The sequence below is a fragment of the Haliaeetus leucocephalus genome, unplaced genomic scaffold (genome assembly GCF_000737465.1).
Source record: "Haliaeetus leucocephalus isolate CR32 unplaced genomic scaffold, Haliaeetus_leucocephalus-4.0 Scaffold273, whole genome shotgun sequence".
In the NCBI taxonomy this organism is placed as follows: domain Eukaryota; kingdom Metazoa; phylum Chordata; class Aves; order Accipitriformes; family Accipitridae; genus Haliaeetus; species Haliaeetus leucocephalus.
The window spans coordinates 4,022,853-4,029,773 of NW_010972709.1; the positions used below are offsets into that span (position 1 = coordinate 4,022,853).

Consider the following 6,921-nt stretch of genomic DNA (forward strand, 5'->3'; position numbering starts at 1 on the left):
GGGGAAGCAGAGAAGGGGCAAACCCTATGAACTCTGAAAAGACACTCAGTTTCCAGGTTTTTGCTTTTCTTTAATGGGTCAAAAGGGCACAAGCTCAATTTAACAGAAATAGCAATGACAGAATTTAAAATTAGCTCGATAGAAAGGAAAATTCATCCCATGCCCTGTTTAATCCACCTAACAGCATATGTTAATAAAGAGCAACATTTTCATTAGTTTGATATCATGGGTTCAGGATGCACCTTCTGTCCAGAAAGAGACTCCAAAAGAGCCAGTAGAAGATCAAATACACACACCCTTCATATTAAAACTAAAAATAATAAATAAATAAAAAAAAGGAGAACAAAAAAACCAACAGTCCTATAGTATGACTGGTGGAATAAGAGCCAACCCCATCTTCTCTTGAGTTGCCAGTTGAAATAAAACATAGCTGTAGTACTTCAAGGGACAGAAATAAATAGCTTGAACCAGAAGATAAATATTCATGTGTTTTTCCTTCATACACATCTCCTGAAAGCATCAAACTGCATCAAACTGCAGTGTTTCATCTCTGAATGAAAGCTTCAGCAAGGATGAATCTTAATTGACTCATGAAATTAGGTTACCAACAACACTGGATCTAAAACTTCTATAAAAATTAGCCAAGAAGTCAATTTAATTAGCAATTTAGATACCTGCTGTAATTATTATGCACTTAAAATCTCTTCAACGAGAGAACAGCCACACAGATGGCAGAATCCAGAAGAGAATTTTATTTACGAAGTTAGATTTGTCTCTTACTCCAAAGTTTGAATGTAATAGCATCTTCCACCAAGATGTCTTAGCAAGATGAAACTCAATCCACATCCACAGTAAGAAAAGGGCAATTTCCTTCTCAAGTCTGTTAAAGTGCAGAGAGGCTGAGTGAGGAAGATCAGCTGAAGATGTGGCCCACTGTCACTTTTCCATTTCTTTGAAGATTGCAGCTATCCTTATTGTAGGCCTTAATGAAGCTTGGGGTTATTAAATGCCCTAGCGGCAGCTGAGTACCTGTACTGGGTCCTGCTGGGATGGAGTTAATTTCCTTTCTAGCAGCCTGTACGGTGCCGTACTTTGGATTTGCGACCAAAGCACTGTTAATAACGCACCCATGTGTTACTGCTGGTGACAGCTTACACAGTGTCAAGGCTTTCTCCCTTTCTCACTCTGCCCCCACAGTGAGAAGGCTGGGGGCGGACAAGAGGCTGGGAGGCAACACAGCCAGGACAGCTGACCCAAACTGATGAAAGGGACATTCCCTACCATATACTGCCATGCTCAGCAATAAAACTGGAGGGGAGTTTTGCAAGGGTTGCCATTGCTTGGGGGGACTGGCTGGACACAGGTCAGCTGACAGCAAGTGGCTGCTTTTGCATCTCTTGTTTTTCTTTATTTCTATTTGGCTTCTCCCCCTGCCTTTACTTATTAAAGTGTCTTTGTCTCTACCCCCAAGTTTTCTCACTTTTGCCCTTCCAATTCTCTCCCACATCCCATGGAGTGGGGGAGCTGTGTGGGGCTCAGCTGCCTGCTGGGGTCAACCCACAACAGAACCAAAGCAGCAAAGCATCCTAAGCTGATAGTTTAGCTGAACTTATTTTAAAGCACTTGAAACAATGGTGGCAGCAAACTGAACATTTGAAAATTTAGCTTTGAACGCATGAGCCAAACAGATTTATGGCAGAAAGAATCACGTTCTGTTCTCTCAGGAATACAGATTTTTGGTGATACTTCACAAGAATTAGAGCCAACTGAAACACTACAAGCCTGGTTTGCAACAGAGTTTAGGCTACAAAATTTGTTTCTGCATCAGAACAAACCACAGTAATTGTCCCACACACTAAGTATTGCCCCCAGCACAAAGCTACGGTGCTGCTATCAGAAGTATTATTTATTGAACATAAAAATTGCAAAGATGAAACTGCACAGAAAATACTCTCACGGTATAGTGCTCAATTACCTACAGAACTGATGGCTGTCCCCAGTTTCACTTCAGCCAAAAATTCTGTTCTACAGCCACGGATACTGGCTCACAGAACTTCTACCAAACCTAACAAACAAACAAACAGACCAAGGAAACTTGATTCCAGCAGATTAGTATTTACGGATGCAAAACACTTCACTGAAGTTCCCACAGAATTCTGTAAATGTTCTCCTTTTTTAACACTACATCAATATTTGAGACATTTTTCCACCTGAGAGCATCTGGTACAGCAATCTTTGGACTTTGTAGCCTTCCCTTGGAAACTTTAATCGTCCCCAGTTGTAAAAGATCACAAAATTCTGTTTTACGTGGCTTCTCTACCCATGATGCATAATACTAGGTTTGATCATGACCAATAAACCCACTCATTTCTAGCCATACTGTTAAAAAAACCTAGTAACTCAATACTGTATTGTAAATCTAGTTACTTCTTAGTATTCCTGAGGACTTGTTTTATCTTATTGGTAAGAGACAAGGTGTGAAGTAATCAATAACTCCAAGCACAGCAGCTTTGGACACAAGTGTCAGTAGATACATAATTGATCATTTATGAATGCTTCTCTTTGAAACAAAACTTACTTTGAAGGTAAAATTAAGTATGCTTGAATATTTCTCATAATAATGTAACCAACCCTACAAATTGATCACTGAAGTTTATGAATTTGAAGACAATTACAGCATATAACATCACCGGAGAAAACCCCTAGAACAGTAAAAATAGTTACAGGTTTAAGTTTATAGATCTTCCTACTCAAAGGCACTTTTTAAGCTTTGTCTCTGTGCACCCATTCTCTCTGGGCAGGTGTAGTTTTACATTTATTCTGTACAAAGTATCTTACTAATCATGGAGACTCTTAAAGAATCATGATAACAATCACATTGCAAATAAAGCAGGAGGGCAACAGCTGACTAACCTAGCGCAAAGCCCTACAGCGTAAGAAACCATATTTTTATGCCTACCAACAATTCCTCATGCATTCAAATTCTGCAGCATGAGCTCATGCACACAGCTAGCAGACAAAGAGTTTTTAGAAAGTCAGAGTTTCTTCTATGGTTGAATTTCCTTTAGAGCTACACTTACAGTAGATACTTAAATGGATTCCAGTGTAAGGGTGTTACTATGTTTGCTGTTGTCAAGAGATAAAAAAAAAAAGATAAACTTGTACTTCTCAAGACAGGACAAATATCTCTGTTTAGAGTTCAGTTTTAATAAAGAATCCACCTAGCTATCTGCTTGGTAACATTAACCCACTTGGATAGTAACACGGTCGCACAGCACTTAGAACTACATTTAAGACAAAATAAGACCATGTAAATAAAGTTATTTGCATCCCTTAAGATAGGTAGCATTTTTGTTTCACTATTAAACAACCACGCAACAGTTTCACTGACATTGTGCAAAACCTAGAAAGGTCACATTCACGGGGGAGAAGTTCTGTTCTTCTAACAAAGTTCCCATTTCGTCCAGTAAACTAACATGCTGCTAAATGGACCGTTATAAATAGGCTGGTGAGCTAACTTCTCTGTAGCCTTAACATGTACAAGTTTTATAATTCCAAGTTATTAAAAGGATTCTCGTTCTCACTTGATAGCACTGACACATTGTAGGGAACAGAGTCTACATCAGCCTCTGCCACTTCAGGGGCCGGAGCTGGTTAGGTCTGAAGTGAATGACGTGAACCACAGGCACCTCAGAATTCAAACGCTTACCATCTTCAAACTTTCCATATCATCATTACTTTTGAACTATCCCTAGAATCAAAACCCAATGAGATCTATTAACAGATTCTTTTGGGAGCCGTAAAAAAAACTGACTCGGAAGAGTAAAAATAATGCTAGTAAAAATATAATGAAGTTATCCATTCGTGAAAATGCATTTCTTGACAAATAACATAAGCATGCAAACTTCTTTGTAATATCCCAGAGGTTCATAGCATCCCAACAGCCACAACCCTTATCTCGTCTAAAACTCTCAACAGCACAGCAAAGGAATTGAACTCAAACAGGAATGCCACAGATCAAGGCTTCCATTCAGTCTAATGCCAAGCACAGATGTTGCGCATCCACGAGAGCAATATACAGTTTAAGTTTTAGACCGTAAAACCAAGAGGGCCAAGATTAAAAGGTCCAGATGTATTTCTGCAGCTGCAGGCACAATTCACCTTTTGTGTACACTCCCACCAGATTTATAAACAATCACAGGAAGACAACACTACCCAGCCTCCTGCCTTTTCTGAATGGAGGGCTGCTGTAATTTACTAAAAATCTGTCTCATTAAATTACATGCATAATAAAATATACTGAAATAATCTAAAGGATCTGTCTAGACCAGCAAATGAATTTCCAATTGTAACTGTATAAAAAAAAAAGTTTAAGCAAGCTTAGTCTATTCTTGTAACTTATTGATCCTGAAAATTAAGACATTATGTTTGTGCACTGAATCAACGATAAATTTTTGAAAAGTATAACTGAAAGCAATGGTAAGCCACATTTGACACATTCTAATTGCTTACCGTTCTCATGCAACTTGCTATTACAAGCCTTTAAGAATACAAAGTAAATAATTACATCAACATATATTCTTCTGCATAGTAAGGACTAAGATAATGTATTTTTTAATTCCAAGTTCTACACTGGTCTATTCCATAAAGGAATAAAAACCATAAAAGAATCGGTATAATGCATAACCTGTATTTTTTTGCAACAGGAAACATATCAAAGTCCCCTATCTTCCAAAGTGGCAGGTACAGGGTGACCAATTTGTTCATTGCTCTCACTTTCCAATTTATTCAGCTAGGTGAAGATGCCCCTGTGATCAGTAACGAATGTATTTGCTGAGTTTGAATACAAGATGTTGAGCACTCCATATTTAACGCATATTCTTTGCATGACTGATTTTGTTCATTTCTTCTAAAAACGTAAGAGAACCAAACATTTTAGTTATTTCACAGAGAACAGACTAAACACTAAGCATTTTAAAACACCACATTAGCATCCAATACAGACATTTCTTATATCTTCATGACTCAGGTGACAAAATGATGCTGAGGGAAAGACTAGAAAAAATGCCAACTTGTAAACGGAAGTTCTAGTTATCAAGTAGCATGATGTAACGTTGCATTGTTCAAGGACAAGTTACTTCAAATACCAAAGCTAATGAATTACCTGCTTAAAAATTCACTGTACTTGCATGCGAGTCTTGCTTTCAAACACCACCACAAAAAAAAAAATCATCTGACTGGCACTACAAACAGTGATTTAAAAATATAGCCTTATCAAAAAAAAAAGCCTGATTGGTATGTTTTCCAGCCAACACTAAAATAACAGACAGCTAAGCTTTCCACCTTTGTTCTAGGTCAGCATGTGTGAAGTTCACACAGTAGAATTCACAGGAAGAAAGACTGAAAGAAAGACCAGTTTCAATCATAAGACCTGTCAGCTTAAGCAAGTACATATCATACAAAGCAGTAACAGTACTAAAATTGATTTAAAAGAAATCATAGTGAAAATTACCCTCCATGATCAGTGACCAATCCAAGTACATTTGCACAGATGTGTTAGCAAACAAATAACTACTTGCACCGCACTGTTTTTCAGTATTGCATCAACTGAAACCTTTAAGCTATCTAGTCTTCAACTACTTGCAGGCATAGAGTTTGTTGTCTAATCATCGTTGTCTAACTTTTGTCTTCTGTTTATAAGATTATATTGCCATGGCTGAAGAGCTAGTTTTGGAGAAAAATAGCATATTTATTCCTGGACAGCAGATGTCTCAGTGCTTCCTTTCAAGCACTCCCTGAAGTTACAAGTTCATTACGAAGTGCTGTTGGTTCAGGAAAGCAACATTGAGAATCACTTCTGATCTTATCCTAGACTGCCCTCAACTTTCTGTCACGTGGTCAAACATTTGTATGACTTGACAACTATTTTAAGAAAAGCTATGTTTACAGCAACTGAAAACCCAGGGGGTTACTTAGGGGAAAATCACTGCTCGGAATTTCTTGCTTCCACACCAGTTTAGCCAGTTCTCCTACTTTCATCCCATGGCGCAGTGCTTTATGTTTGGAAGTTACCCAAGTCACTGCTTCCAGAAATTGCCCTGAGGTTTTAGAAGTCCCAGAGCATACTGGTATAAAGTTTGTTAAGATGATATATATGTGGTTCCCCCCAGATGTCAACCTGAACATGGAGTTACTGAACTTTGGAAGGTTAAGTCGGAATGAAACAAATTTATTTTTTCTTGCATGCATAAGCTTTAAAAAAGGAGACACTGTGAGAAGAGTGGTACGGTAACGCTAATCTACACTGCAGATCCGCATCTCCTTTTTACTTTTCCTTTTTGAAATCTTAAATGTATTTTAATTGAGAAAATTCACAGCATATGAAAGCAGTATCTGCTTGCATTCAACATGCTTTGGCAGATACTTCTGAGGGGAAACACAAGGTTATGGCAGACATAAAAACCAGAAGACCATTACAAACCCACATCTGAAATCCCAGCCTGCAAGTGCTGCAGAGTAGCAAACAACTTCCAAAAGAAGTCCTGATTCCAAACATACAGATAGCACAAACATGATTTAATATCCAAATTAAGTAAGTGGCAACATAATTTATACCTTTGTTACCATGCAGAAGTTCTGGTGGCATGTTATTTAAAAAAAAGCCTTTTTTCCTGCTATTTTTCCCATCTTGCTTGTCTCCCTTTCAAGAGCTCTGCAAGAGAAACATTGAGTAGGTAACTGAAAAATAATTTAAAAAAAAAAAAAAATCAAACAAATCGTGACTGCTCTCTGTGCTTCAGCTGTGGCCTAAAAGGCCCCTTGAGCCTGCTGCATCTTGCTGAAGCCGAGCTCAACACATTCCTCTTGGGAACTGAGGTGTCGTAGCCTCCTTTGCTAAACTACCCAGCTCCAAAAGCAATG

At 38.2% G+C, this 6,921-nt stretch overlaps 1 protein-coding gene across 4 annotated transcripts in view; it reads right to left on the bottom strand.

Moving 5' to 3' along the window:
* The window catches only part of OSBPL2 (oxysterol binding protein-like 2), a 39,038-nt gene extending 32,323 nt beyond the window's left edge, over positions 1–6,715 (bottom strand). For 3 of the 4 annotated variants that reach the window (XR_774489.1, XM_010569558.1, XM_010569554.1), the window contains exon 1: positions 6,616–6,709. The gene's annotated coding sequence lies outside the window, so the exon portion shown is untranslated. Of the gene's footprint in view, positions 1–6,615 lie in introns of all 4 variants that reach the window. The other variant, XM_010569557.1, reaches the window with a different exon arrangement.
* Positions 6,716–6,921: the final 206 nt, after the last annotated feature.